Below are 15,912 nucleotides of genomic sequence, written 5' to 3' on the forward strand. Positions count from 1 at the left end.
GAGGCCATGTAACCCAAAGCCTGCAGGAATTTCCTTGCAGTTAGCGGAGTTATAGAAGCCAAGGTTTTGAAAGTGGAAGCCAGCTGTAGTTGTTTTTCGGATGTCAGGAATGCCATCTGAGTTGTTGTGTTTAAAAGAGCACCCAGAAAAGTTATCTGTTGTGTGGAGGTCAAATTTGACTTTTTTATGTTTACAGTGAATCACAGGTACTTGAGAAGATATTGAGCAAATAGCAGGTGCTGGAGTAAAACATCCTTGCTGTCTGCTTGAATAAGGCAGTCGTCCAGATAAGGGTAAATCTGAATACCCTTGAGTCTGCAATACGCTACTACTGGTGCCAGGCACTTGGTGAAGACCCCGGGCGCAGTAGACAAGCCAAAGGGCAGAGCAGAGAATTGGTAATGTTTCGAGCAGGCCTTGAACCGGAGGTATTTTTGGCACTATTGTCTGATAGGGATGTGAAGGTAAGCCACCTTTAAATCCAATGTCACCATCCATGCATTTTTGCTCAACATTGGCAGGAGCTGCTGCAGAGTAAGCATTTTGAACTTTGGTATCACCAGGAAAGTATTTAAGAAGGACAGATCCAGGATGGGTCTCCATGAGTTTTGCTTTCTGGGAACTAGAAAGAGCCTTGAGTAAAAGCCCTGCCCCGTCTCTGATTGTGGAACCAGTTCTATGGCCCTCATAGCCATGAGGGATCCCACCTGGTTTAATGCCTCGGACCATTGGTGTTTTGGTAGGTCTGGCCATCCGTTTGGTCTTGGCAAGGTATGAAAGTGGAATTTGTAACCTCTTGAAACTACATCCAGAACCCACTTGTCTTGGGTTATGTAAACCCAATTTTGTTGAAAAAGAGAGTTTTCCTCCTAGAGGGGCATCCAGGAGAGAAGTTTTTGGAGCCATGCAGGGGGAGTCATTGAGCCTGTTTTCTAAATGACTGAGGTCTGTCTTCTCCACCCCTGGGGGTGGAAGCACTCCATTGTCTAGGTATGTAAGAGGCCTGTGTTTGAGGCCTCCCTCTGGTGCGCCTATATCTACCCCTCTGAGACCTGTCTGAGATGGGAAAAGACCAATTTTTAGTTGGCCAATTTCTGCTAAATCTTAGGGGCTGAACTTGTAAGAAATCCTTAACCGTTTACATGGATTTTGCCTTATCCTCCATTTTCTTTATCACCTCTTCAGCCTTAGACCCAAACAAAACATTATGCTGAAAAGGAGCATCCAGTAACTTTGCTTTCACTTGATCAGGTAAGTTTTGTTCCTTTAACCAAGCATGTCTTCTAATGACTGTCCCAGAGGCAGCCGCCCTGCAAGAAGCCTCCAAGGCATCAAAACCAGTGTAAACCATGCTTCCCCCACTTGTTCAGTAGCATGCATCAAATCATGTAATTCCTTATTATCTGCACATGCAGAAATGGTGCCTAACTTTTGTTTCATAACAGACAGTAGAAATTGCTGATATTTTAGCATATGAAATTGGCAATTTAAAGCCCTAATCGATAAAGTAGCAGAAGTGTACACTTTTTTGTTCCATCTCTCCAAAGCTCTGGAATCCTTATCTGTCGGAATAGGATTTTTAGCAGAGGCAGCCTTAACCCCCTTAGGACCCTGAGAAATGGTTTCTGGATCAGCAGTAGGATTTTTGCAAAGGAACTGGTGGGAGTCAGGGACCCTGTAATATCTGACGGGCTTAGCAGGAGCTGGAGGAAAGGAGTCGGGAGTTAAATTAGCCTCAGAAAAAGCATCATCCACAATATCCAAAATAGGAGGAATAGCCAGGGATCTATGTTGGGGAAGAAGACGGAAATCCCTGAGCCTTCTCTTAGATTCAGAGTACTCCTGTCCCTCCCAGTGAAAATGTTCCCTCATGTCATGTAAAGTTTCCCCAAAAGAAAAATCCTCAGGGGGAGAAGCTGATGGAATAGATTCCTCAGCATCAGAATCCTCATAAGGATGGAAAGAATATTCCTGTTCAGAGGAAGACACTGAAGAAATAGATGCCTGATCAGAAGAATCATAGTCCAACTCTTGCCTTGGCCTTTTGTCTGGAGGGGGATGTGAATCCCTAATCATGGTTAGCAAGTCCTCTGCCATTTTAAGTAGATGTTTCGGTGATTTGGGTCCCAGATCAGAAGAGGCCCAGGCTGGTGTCTTAGATTTAGGAGGAGTCTTTGTCTTGGGTTTTGCCTTTATCAGAAGCTGTGTAGGCCTGAAAACCCCCTCGGAAGCCGGTACCTGAACAGCGTCTCCGGACCCATCCGAAGGAGTATTGTCCACAGGTCCTGCAGCTGCAGTGCTCAAAGGCCTAGTTGGCTCCTCGTGGGAGTTCGTTTCGGCTACCGGTTCTGAAATGGCCGATGACAGGGGCTGCGAAAGCGCCTCACTGATGATGGTCGAACCTGAAGCTGGCTCTGGTTGTGTAACGTCGTCTGATTTGGACCTCGGAGGCCTGTCCTTATCCTTGCGTCATTTGTGAACTCCGGTAGTCGGAAGCGTGTCCGACGACATTTTACAATTAAATTGCCTACCAAAGTAGTGAAAAGCAAAATCGTACCTCCGCTTAATTGTATGTTGGTTAAATCTAGCACAAAACCGACAACTAGCTATGTCGTGGTCAGGGCCTAAACAAGGAATACAGTAAGAATGGAAATCCTTATGAGGTATTTGCTTCCCACAAGAAATGCAATTATTAACTTTTTCTGACATCGGACTGGAGCAAGAAAAAGGTTTCCCCAACGGGGTACTTAGCTTTGAGAAGAAGAAGTAAGTCTTCGGTCTGAAGCACGAAAAAATATCAGGAGTCAGCCGACCGGCACTTGCGAACTGCTTTCACCGCATGGCAAGAAAGACTGGAGAACATGGCGTCGGCTGGCAGCTTTGTACTCCTGGCGCTCTGACGTCAGGGAGCATGACTGAACAGCCGAAGCCGGACCCAGACTTTGGGATTCTGGTCGACCGAGGACTGCCAGCCGGCAGGAAGAACCCTACAGTGATGACTGCAACAGTGAAACATGATGAACATCTGAGCGGTAACCTTTTCTGGTACCCCCACAGTTGAAGTACCTTGTAGAGTATTTCTTAGTTCCTTCAAGAGATCTCTCTGAAGCCTTGTAAAATGGGTAAGATAATTCAGCGATCTAAGGGTAAAAGCCTCTGAAGAAAAAAACGGGTCCAGGTAAGTAAATATTGTGGGAGGAAATAGCCAGGGAATTGTTACAGCTAGGCTTGTGTAGGCCTTAGGACCGACAGCCTAGTACCAACCTATGAATGCTTCCCATATCTGTCCATCATTCGAGACTCTTTGTTTGGCAGATGGACAGATGAGGATGTCTCTGTAAGCTCTTTCTTGGTGGCTGCTGCCACCATCATAGTATCTACCGGCACACCTTTCATCAAGAAATCCTTTTCCTTGGGGGCTGACAGAAATTCGTCTGGCCTCCTAGGGACTAGCTCCATAATGTCAGGTGATTCCCACGCCTTTTGGCTGACCAAGTTCCATGAGGTCATCGAAAGGTGGAGACAACCAAGAGGCTGAAGGTTGAGATCCGAAAGACAAAAATTTGTTTGGCCTCCTAGGGACTGGCACCATGATGGCAGGTGATTCCCACACCTTTTGACTGACCAAGTTCCATGAGGTCATCGAAAGGTGGAGACACCCAAGAGGCTGAGGGTTGAGATCCGAAAGCCTTCAGGTACACTGACTCCTCATCAGTAGGGGTGATGGTAGGCCAGCCACCTCTCTGTATCAGGATCTCAAGGATATATACAAAGGAGATATCAGAGGATAACCTTAGGGACCCTTCTGACTCCTCGAGGTCAGTGTCCAAAGTGACGGACTCATCAGAGGAGTCTATATGCTTCCTCTTGCATGTTTTCTTCCAAGGAGGCTCCTCAGAAGGGTATTCTGGGGAGGTCTCAGAAGAATGGGGACCCCCCCAAAAGGGGTTCCCGAGGCTGCGGATCTCTGCTGTCCTGTGGATAGGATGGCTCCAAGACAGGGGCCGGTGATTTTGGGGGAAGAACATCAGCATCCTTGCATAGAGCTGTAGACAGCACACTCCTCATCATCTTGAAGGCAGACTCTGCCGGTTCAGGGGACACTACCGGTTCCAAAGAAGCAGAGGTAGCCCTCGGTTCCAGGGAAATTAGCTCCGAAGCAAATGTAGGAACAGAGCTCAGTCGAGCCAACGCACCGAGAGATAGACTCGGAACGGAGGAGGCTCAGGTCCGAGAATCTCCCTCAGGACCAACTGGTGAACTTCGGCTCCTAGGCACCACGGATGGCAGTGTGTGTGTCAGAGCAGATATCGGTTCTGGTAAGGCCTCAGGGGGTGCCGAAGGTTCTACTAAAAGAGGAACTAGATGTTCTGGCTTCAACAGACCAGTATGGCTCGGAGGAGGAACAGTGGTGGACGTAAAAGGTTTGGTTGGCTCCAAAGCCAGCTGGGCAGGAGCAGACAGCAAATTTGCCAGCCCCGGCACCTTCAATTTGAAAGATCCTTCTTCGGCTCCGAAGTTCCTGGGGCTGATACAGGCTCATCAATGGTAATGACCTCAGTCAACTCTGAAGGCAGTGGAGCCGATGAGGTGAAAGTCTTAATAGTTTTAGATATTTTTTCAGGAGGTCCAAAGCTCTCTGAGGACACTGGCAGATGGCCCCCTAGCAGTCTTTTCTTTTTGACTAGAGGAAGGCTTTGCAGATTGAGAGGATGAAGAAGTACCCAACGCTTCCTCAAAATATGGTTTTAGGAGACCTTTCAAAATAAGCTTGTTTTTCCTTTCTTGAAGGACTCTAGAGCTAAATGCATGACAAAAAGTACAGCTCTCTTGTAAGTGAATGGCCCCTAAACAGTAGACACACAATATGCTCATCCGTTATGGACATTTTTTGATTTTTGGCACTTCTTAAAACCCAAAGGTTTATGATCCTTTTCTTTATCTTTAGACATACTAGACAACTCTAACTAGCAGCAGACAACACCAAAAAACAATAGAAGAGGAATTAGCTAGATCCTCTAACTTAAATAGACCACAGCTAAAGGGGCAATAAAGACAGACCACAAAAACGGGAGAAGTAATAAGAGGAGAGGACTAAGTCCTCTAACTCAAGCAGTTCTAGTCCTGCTAAAGCAGAAGAGAAAGCAACAGAACAATAAGAAGACTAGTTCCTCTAACTTAAACGGGCCTAGCCCAATGAGGAACAAGGGAAGAATACACAACTAGAAAAGTTCTCTAATGAAAAACAGACTGCTATAAGAGAAAACACGCCACACCAAAAAACAGTTAGCTAAGCTACCTACGCTTAAACACAGATATACACACGTGTAGGAAAATCACAATATCAATCGGAAAATGGACTAAACTAGAATGACCTCAATGGCAAATACTCTACATAAGCTAATAAACAGCCGAAAAAAGGCTCAGAAATCTAAGCTACCACTACGGGATACCAATAAACACACACACACAGGCCTGCGGAAAAACGATGGCCAAAACTGCTGACAAAATAGCGAAACTATTAAACAACACCAAATATTTACTACTATGTAAAAACTAATATACTAATTATATTTTAAGTATTTTCTAACTAATCCAACTATATACCAAGTACAAATGCAAGAAAAACACAGATGAAAAAGTTCCCTTAGCCACGGCCAAGAAGAGCAATTCTAAACTCGTAAAGTGGCAAATGAGATCTGGGGATTGATACCTCTGCATTATGGGATACCTACCTTGCCATGAGCCAACTTAAAGACTTCGAGCTTTTGTAAGCGGCTGAGTTGGAGCCGAGGATCGGCTCCGAACCCACATGTAAGAATGAAGGCGAGATAGGACAACCTAACATCCTCAGTTTTTAAATGCGATAAAGAGTCTGCCCATCCTGGCTATGGGTATATGAAGTTAGGCATCCTTTATGTCCAGGATGCTCACAAGGAGGAGGAACTGTAGATGGTCTTGCAATAATATTTTGACATGTAAGACTTTTAGAAATGTGCAATATTTTTTCAGATCTAAGTTGAGCCTCCAAGATCACTCTTTTCTGGAACCAGGAAAAGTCCAGAGTAGAAGACTTGTTCTTTCTACCCCTGGTATTTCACTATATAGGCCTTTATAGCTTAAGCATGGAGGAAGCATAACTACTTAGGCCCTAGGCCTGGACTGATACTTGAACATTTTGGTTAGCTGAAAAAATGCAACTTGTAGCTTTAACCTGTGCCTTGGAATCTGAAGTGCTGCTTCATGTAGAGGTCTAATTGACCTCCTGTCTTTTGTTGGGTAGGAGAGGTGAGAGAGGGGATACAAGGGGAAGTGGGAAAGGGTGGGTGAGGGATGAGCCTGGATGAGTGACAGCAGTTGTTACATACTGACTTAGAATGCTCCCAGGCTTTCCTTTACAGTCTGCTTGCCATGGCTTCTTTTTGTGGATTGTTTTACCCTTTGGTTGCTTTCTCTATCTTGCCTCAGTAAGGCTCTTTCATTAGTTTGTGGGGTAATATATTGTATACCTATGTAAGAAATGAAGCATGTACAATCTGTAGAAAAGCTTTTTTCAGTCATTCTTTTTGCCTCCTTCCTTTTATACACCTCCTTGACAAGGCATCCCAAAGAAAAGCTTCTTTTCCATACAGGCATTTCCGAGTTCAACCTTCCTATGGTCTTGGCAAGGTCTGTTAACTCAGCCAGGCATGTTTCATTAACATTGCCCCCATAGCTGCTGCTCTGCAAAATGTGTCCACAGCATCACAAGCTCATTTAATGGAATGCTAAAGAACTTGGGCTGTGATGTTATACAAATTAAGCCAGTTCCCTTTCAGGTCCTTGACCTTTAGCTCCCCTCAGCCTTCTCCTTTAGCTGGTTCAGGAGACATTCCTATTTAACATATGGGTCAAGCAATTTAGGGCTCTGAAGGTTAGGGTAACAGTGTTGTATGTTTTTGTCCCCAAACTGTCCAAGTTCTTGTTCTGTTTATCACTGGGCAGAATACTGCTGGTATGAGACACAGTACTTCTCTTACTGGAATCCAGGGCATCACAGCTAGATCCACCAAACAGTTTCTGTAAAGGTACTTGAGGGAGTCACTAACCCAATAAAATGGTCAAGTTTCCAAGGTACATGAGTTTGAGAACACGATCCCAAAAATTCATTAGCAAAAGTATCTTCAAAGTGGAGGAATAGATAATTGTGCAGATTGAGAAAGGCTAAGAAGCTCACAGTACTTTCTGTGCCTTGGAAACAACCTCCAATTTGACGTTCTCCCTCATTCTAAGAAGGGTTCACCCAAAATAAGACATCTATAATGGAGATAGAGGATAAGGAATCCTCAGTGTCAGATGCATACAGGAAGGGAAAGGACATTTGGTCTTGACAGATCAATTCATCTGTCTCTGAGTCAGAGGTATCAGAATTTACAGGGTTAAGCCTTCCCTCTACATTTACAAAGAAAGGACCCACACAACAGGCTGTTCTTCAGAGACTGGATGCCTCTTTCACAGAAATTCCATAAAGTCTTGGACCGACCTGAAAAACTCCTGACAAGAAGCCAGCCAGGATGCGACAAGTCAGATATCCATTTTATTTTGGACTGAACTACCCCATGTTTGGATATGGGGACCACATTGTTGGACTCAGCTGGTGGGTGGACACCAGAGACGTGGATCCAAGTATTGCTAATTTCCTTGTGCACAAAAAAATGTGGTAATAGTGCTCTCATCCTAATTATAATTCAAGCATCAGATCCTGAAGCACACAGAAGCCTCCAGAGCAAACAACAACAAAATACATTCATTCAGTTTGTAGGATATGCATACATCCAAAAGCATGGCAGATTTCTTGGCTGTAAAGGCAGCCCTGTTGGATCCAATACCCTTGAGACGGAGAGGTCCTTCTCCCTCTGACAGACTGCCATCAGCCTCCGGATATTTCTTCTCTATGGGGCTTTCCACATTTTTTGTATGGGGCATCAACTGCATGCTTTGCCAATACTGTGGTGGGCTGGGACCAGACATACAACTTTTTCTGGTCTAAACAGTTCTGTAGACTTCACACTCACTTGACTTGAATGTTCTCTGGTTATTATTTACTGCAATGGAGACCATCAGGAATGTCATGCCAGGGCGCTACAAAAATACACTTACTATGGAAATCTGTATGGAGTTTTGTTTTACACTCGCTATACAATGTTTTTCAGAATCAAACATCTAGTACTGATGCATGAAAGTAAACAAAGGCTAGGAAAAAAATTACAGTAAAAACAAATATTCCATTGGTGAAAATGTTTCATCTGAACTCTAACAGCCTGGCTACACTGATGACACAACAACGCAGTTCAGCTTGAGTGAAACACAGCAAAAAAGAAAAGAAAATGTATGAAGCCAACAGCCTTTTAATACCACAGATATCCCAATAGCTAGATGGAAGCATATTCTCATGAATAGTAAGACAAAAAAGCTATGAAACTCAGGCCGGCCATCAGATCTTTGGTGGCAGAAGACAGAATAACACAGGCTAGCATTTTTAGGTCCCTAACAAACCTAACATTTTTTTTGCATACTTTCCAAGCCCTGGATCCACTTCCCATCAAACAGTACCAGAAAAGACAAATGAAACTTTCCAAACAGTTCCAACCATCTGTACAAGAAAGAGTTCACAAACAAACTAAAGGTCGGTGAAAAAAAATTCATTTTAAATTATCCCGAAGTCTAAAAAGGTGGATAACCTCAACAGAACTTGACCCAGTAAGACATAAAAGATTGATAGACTTGGGGAATTGAGCACAGTAAAAAAAATACACTTGTCTTAGGAGTAACGGCAGGTTAATTTATTACATTTTGTTAACTGGGTAAATGGACTGATGGAGATTTGGGTACCTGGGCCCACTGGGCAGTAATGTTGGTGTCAAAGAACAAAGAGTATCACAACAAGTATTTACATAGAAGCAAAAATACTTATTACTGTGATTATCATAAGACTGTCTGAAGAAAAGAAAAGGCATGATTACATAAAACTCCAAAACTACTTACAATAAGCAATTAGAAAAAATATTCCATATATGTATCATCTTACTTCACAAACGGTCTTACAGCAGGACTCAATATGTACAGGGCAGAATGGCAAACAGAAACCACCTAGAGTACAGAGAAAAGTATGATCTCAAAAAGCTTCACTACCACAACTAGTATTGGATCTGGGAAGAATATACCTTGTAATGCTGAATATAAATGCCAACAAAGGATCACACATCAAGAGCTAACATGCGATCCATCAAGATGTTTAAAAAAAAAAGGGGGGAAATGTTAAAGAATGAACATGAGGGGAGCATAGTGAAGGAGTACTGAAAGGTAATGCAAATGGAAAATGAAAATGAAAACGACATAGAAAGCATCTGCTCTGTACGTTTCCTGGCTGCCCCAGTGCTTGCTAAATAAAGTACACACACACCTGGTGATCTTTTCATAGGTTGGTACTAGGCTATCGGCCCTAGGGCCTATACAAGCCAAGCCATTACAATTCCCTGGATATTTCTTCCCACAATATTTACTTCCCCAGACCCCTTGTCTAGCAGGGCGACTGATGTCATCCCCGGGGTGAATTTCCTATCTCCCATCCAATCGTCACGGTTCCTTTTGAAGAGAGCCAAGGAGGCGCTCTACTTGACATGTATGGGCAGTCTATTCCAGAGTATGGGGAGTCTCTGGGTCAGGAACCTAACCCTCCAGCATGTTTTGTTCATTGTGATGACAAGGTTTAGATCCCCAGAGTGTATGGCTCTGAGGGATTGGGATTTCTTTAAGTGGAGCATGTCCAACAGCTCAGGGATTGACATGGCCTTGTATGTTAAGCAGAGATCGCCTCTGAGTAGACGATATGCCACAGAGTATAGCTGGAGTTTTTTTAGATGGTCAGCACAGGGCATCTACTTTAGGCCTGTGATTCTTTTAGTGAGGTATTTCTGCGGCCTTTCCAGCTGTTGCAGATGTCTTGTGAGGTGTCTTGTGAGGTACATACCAAGCGGGGCGTTGTACTCTATAATGGGTCTAATGAGGGATGAGTACAGTGGGACAATGACCTCCTTTTTTCTGGATGAACAGCCCTTAGTGATGAGGTGTGCCACATAGAAGGATTTCCTGACTGTTGTGGCGATGTGGTTATCGAAGGTGAGACCACTGTCCAGCTATGCCCCTAAGTTTCTCAACACACTTTCAGTGTTTAGTGTACTGCCACCTATGTGGTAATTCATAGGTACATGGTTTTTCCCAAAAGTTTTTTTTAAGGGTTTGATCTCTAAAGAAAGAAATGAAATTTCGTATGTACATTGCCCAAGTGTAGAAAATCCTATTGCTATTTTTCTTCCTCCAAGAATTCAAGCAAACTGATTAGACTGGATCAGGATGATTACGGTGGTGACTAATGGAATATACCAAGCATTAAAATTAAACAAAACTGACTTCCGAAAGACTGTTTAGGACTCTGAAATCAGCAATGCCTGAAAGCTGCCATTATAAGAAAGTGTGTTTTCCAGAAAATGGATTTCAGATTTGCCAAGTTGGCTACCTCAAAAGGGGGCAGTGCAACATTTTTCAGCACAAAATTTAAATTTCACCAGCAGCACAGTCCATGATGGCGTAAGGAAAAAGAAAGAAAATTATGAGAGACCCCAAAAGTTCTCATTTATGTCACCATGAAAATCAGAAATATTTGATAACTGCACCTTGACTATGAAGTAACACAAATTAATGTCGCACAGTCCTTTTAAATAATCCAATCCTTCATGGCAGTAAAGAAGTAGAAGAAGTAAAGAACATACAGCATCCTTGGGCATATATAGAAAACCTTCCATTTCAGACTACAAACTTTTTGAGTGAAGCTCTTTACACAGCATCACGGCCCAGAATGACTAGCTCTGAGAGACAAGTCAAGAAACTAAATGTGCAAAGTGCAATGCCTTGGATATGGGCATTCCTTAAATGCAGCATGAGACAGAAAGTCCTGCTTAAGTACAAACTTCAGCAGATGATGATTAGTCTTCAAGAGGCTACACATAATACAACTTTTTTTAGTCACACAACAGGAATCAGAATAACACAGGCTAAATACATGTATCCCTTCCAGAGCATCCACATTTTGACAGGCAGGTGGAGTGGCTCACAAGGAAGGTATCATCCCCCCTCCCCCGTGACCTCTACGATTAGGAACTGGAGAATCCTGGGATACCATTTCTGACACAATACAGCACAAAAGGAATGCTACTACACTATAAGTGATCCAGGCAAATATCCAGTGGAACACAGTATCATAGCAGGCAAAGCTGAGACTTCTTGAGATTAAAATGTAATCCCCGTGGATGTGCACAGACTGATTACGGCATTTCTAGCCTGGTTCCGCTCTGCTTGTAATGCAGCTGTTTAAACAAGTCTGACACTCAGTCACAGAATGACCGATGGAACACTAAGGACTTATGCTCAACAAAAACTGAAGAGTACACTATCAAATCTCTCAGATCCAAAACATGAGAAACCAATTACATGTGAAACCCTTCTTGCACAGAAAGCATCAAAGTACACGCTACAGCAGATGCACTGACATTAATTACACACAAGAGCAAAAGATAAACTACTGAAACCAGTGTTTTTGCAGAGAACAAGACCCCTAAACCATGTACTAGCACAATGATAACACCACCACATGGAAGTAGGAAGTTATGCAAATTATGCATTTTGTATAACTTCCTGTTACCATGCAAATGAGGATATACATGAAAGAAATATACATACTTTGAAGGGGTAATTGGTAAGAAAGAACAACCAATGGAGGACTACAGCCCCACTGGCCTCTTTATGCAGGGGTGAGTCTGTGCCTGGAACAGCAGTTATGAGGAGTGTGCTGTAGCAAAGGAGAAGACATTCTAGAATAGCCTGAAGAAGCCAAGACGTCTTCCACTATGAATCCAGAAATAATAAAATTGGTTGAAAGCACATTTGAACTGTGTTAAAATTGGTATGAGATGCATTTTCTTCCCAAAGTGGGACTAACAGAAAAGTTCTGTTATACAGTTTCTACTGCATCACACATCTGCACCACTAATTTTTTCCTTCTGTTCCACATATCTTTATTATTTTAAAGAGCAATAGTCTCTAGTACGAAATCGGAAAAATAAGTAAACTAAAATAGCAATGGACACTACAGAAAATCTATAGGAGTTGCCTTTTTTATGAGGAGAGTTAGACATTGAGACGCCAGTGCTTGTGTTAGAATGAGAAGAGACAGTGCCTTCTACCTCACAAAGGCTGACCCGCATAAAACTTTGAAGCTGGGTGAACTCCAGGTAACCTGGACAAACTTTAAAAAGGCACAACAGAACGAACAGTACATCATCAACTGTCAGTGTCCAAGTCTTTCACAAATTTGGTGATGAAGCTAGCACAACAATGTACTGGGAAAGACTGACCATTTGAACATGGATCCTATCCTATACTGGCCCAAAATAAAGAAAGAGAAGAAAGAGAAGAACTTCTGTATTGGACACCCCATACTCCAGAAGACAGCCCCATCTAGACTTTAAAAATCTTTTGTTTCAAATGTTTACCACAGAACTGTCATTTGAACATATTACTACGGATGCTGTTAGGCCACTGGTAAAATCTAGCAATGGGTTTCAAAACATCTTGCTTACTGCTGACTATACAAGTAAATACTCTAACATTATACCCATATGCAAGAAAGATGTTAAATCTACAGCTAGGAAGTTAGTGTTACTTTCTAAAGTAGGATATCTACGGAAATACCAAATGGCAAAAGGACTAAATAATGCACCAAATGTGTCAGTGCTTTAAGTTATTAAATTCTCAGTGGACCATCCACAGTTAGATGGGTTAGTGTACTGCTTTAATAGAAGATGGCTAAAAACTGGGACCAGATAATACCACTTCCCATCTGCCATTAGGAAGACAAGGAGTCCTTTTGAATTATATGGCTGACACCCTCAAGGACCGTTGCACATTGTCAGAAAATATCAAGAAGAAGAGAGAGAACAGCATAAAAGTGTCACAGAAAACATCAACTCAGAAGACTGCAAGAAAGTTGTGAATTCATAGTACGTGTTACTTGCCAACCATTCTGACAAATATTCAAAAAAGCCACATCTCCTAGGACATCAGAAATCTGAGCAATGTGCTTGTAGAAGTCACCAATGGAAATCCTCAACAAATTAATAGTGTGGAAATGCAACTAGTAGTAATAGGTGCGGAGAAGGCCTAGCAGCAAGATACAAAACAATGCATTCCATTGCAGGAATGTTGTTCTAAGAGCAATGGCAGGAAAATCACAGTGCAAATCCCAAAGGAAAGGCTGGTTTCTTTCTTACAAGACAACAGCTGAAAGGGGTTCATGACCAGAAGAATCTATCAAAAAAATCTTAACCATTTTAACGACTGGGTGATAGAACAGCACCAGTAGGTGTGGTCTACTTCAACTTCACCAATGTTTATGACACAGTGATATACAAGAAGCTGTAGGACTTCAACAAGGCCTCTGTTTTAACGGCACAAAAGAAAGCTTCTAGTAAAACTACAAGGGTTGAGAGCTGATACTGAAAAACTAGACTGTTCACTTGATGAACAGAAGGTTACAAATGGGTGGGGTTAAGAGAAGCAGTGTCAGTATTAAGGAAAATGACTTTTGATTGAACATAAGGGTTGGGTTCCAAAATCCAGTACCTTAAGGTTTAGTCATTTCAGTCATGTCTGAGGGAAAACAACAGGTCCACCCTCTTCAGTGGCGACACAGTTCAGCAGTAGAACATAGGCAGGAGACGTCCAAGAAAGGGGTTGGAAAGACTGGCCATTTGAACAACAACACAGCACTCAATACTTGGTGTAAGAACGTATACTGCACCAGGGCCAATGAAGCAGCTAACCAGAATGGAACTGATAGACAGGGATCCGGGAATGTTCATCACACTTGGACTGGACCACCTGCAGCACAATGAGAAAGTTCTGTCAGAGACGCAAAAAAAAAAGTCGGAATAAATACTCGGATAAAAGACTCAAGGATCAAAACAGCAACGACAACAACAAAATTAAGGCTCCATGTCAATCTACTGAGCCCTGGTCAGATAGCGCACCCACACAGACTCTTTTCACTTAATATCTCAGTTACACAGTTGCATATATATTTTCACAATGGAGACTGAATCAATGCTAAAAGGGTTCCATTCACAGCAGCAAATGAACACATTCATTTCTGACTGAATAATCAATGAATTCTGATCTTAAAAAACAAGGACATGTATAACTCAATGTATCACGCTAGCAATTTATTCTCACAGCTAAACTTGCTGGCTGATAAAGTTAAAGATTTCTCACAGCACTAAATGAACAAAGTAAAGAAAGTGATCTGAATGATATATGTATGCTTCAGCTGGGCTGCTTAAGCCTGCTATCAAGTAAACAAAAGAACATCTTGTATATCAAATGTGCTCTCTAGTTCCTACATACAGATTTCAAAAGTCATTTAATGTAGAAAGCAAGATGACAAGGGAAATGTGCCCTGGAGGTGAGAGACAAAGTCAAGCAACAAGCATGTTACAAATACTTAGAGGGTAAAAAAGACTTGACAAAACGTTTACTTCCTTGTATCACGGTTTGCTCAAACACAGCCAGTATGAACTGCTTCATCTGGGAAATATAATCAAAATGAAGCTGATCTGATCCACAAAATTTTGGTCCTGATCTGAGGTGAGATTAAGTCCGATTATTTCTAGGCCCAGTCCCCTTCACACATCAAAATGTCTATTAAATGAAAAAGTGCACTTAAATAAGGTAAGTGATAGCTTTAACCCCAGTTTGGGATGGACGGTCCTCATTAAACCCATGTGCCTCCTTAAGAGCGGTCAATTACTTACTAGAGTAACAGACAAAATCTTTCAATTATTTGGCAATCACTGGAAATGACCAAGAACCATTCGTAAGAAGAAAGTGAATATTTTAATAACAAGATTACAACCACCATCTCCTATCATATCATACGTTACTGAATTTGGGGGACTTCAAAAGGAATTTCAGAAATCCACGTTGACGATGGGATCACTGGCTCAAAGAGCTCACATTTTCTTCAGTCTGACTCTAAGTGGCATATTGGGCATTAACATTTTAGTCAGAAATCTAACATTCAGAACATCGTGGATACAGGTAAGGATGAACAGCTCCAGGAAAATGGAGGCTTACAAAGGGGTGGTCAGTTATGTACTTTACCATTTCTTGCATGTTCAAATTATCTTTCTACTTTTACCTTTCTAAAAAGGGCAATACTGAATTACAATACCCTGCTGGAGAACACATGCCCTCCAACAGGGTATTACTATAGAAAGAGAGACAGGCAATAGGTCCAAGACTTCATGGCAGTATATTAAGCCGCCATGAGGAACAGAGAGAAAACTAAATGGCTGCCACATTGTTAAATGAGACTATTTTAGAGTGTACCAGTATAAAAAAGGTTTCCCTATTACAAGAGCGAAAGTCCACTTAAGCGAATCCGTAAACGTCGACACGTATTGCACGAACCGGCATTACAGCGAATGTCCAAAACAGCGAATTTGGAAATGTCGAATTACCATGGTTGGCCTTGTCTGTGGTATAGCTCCATAAGGTAAGTGTGCGATAGTTACGGACCTTAGGGTTAAGGTACGGGTTAAGGTAAGTGCATAGATAGTTTATGTATGTAAGATTTAGTGTAAGGTTAGGAGTAGGGTTTTGGTAAATGTATGTATGTTAATTATTTATTTTGTTTGTGTATATTTTCTTAGGAAAAGTGTGTGGTAGTTACGGACCTTAGGGTTAGGGAGGGGTTAAGGATAGTACATAGATAATTGTGTATATGGGGTTTAGTGTAGGGTTAGAAGTAGGGTTTTGGTG

The 15,912-nt window shown here is 42.3% G+C and overlaps 1 protein-coding gene across 1 annotated transcript in view; it reads right to left on the reverse strand.

Annotated features, from left to right (window-relative positions):
• MED16 (mediator complex subunit 16) overlaps nucleotides 1–15,912 on the reverse strand; it is a gene marked incomplete in the record, with an annotated part of 716,440 nt that overhangs the window by 645,324 nt on the left and 55,204 nt on the right.

Source organism: Protopterus annectens, chromosome 13.part0 (genome assembly GCF_019279795.1).
Source record: "Protopterus annectens isolate FY-2018-M chromosome 13.part0, PAN1.0, whole genome shotgun sequence".
Taxonomy (NCBI): Eukaryota; Metazoa; Chordata; order Ceratodontiformes; family Protopteridae; genus Protopterus; species Protopterus annectens.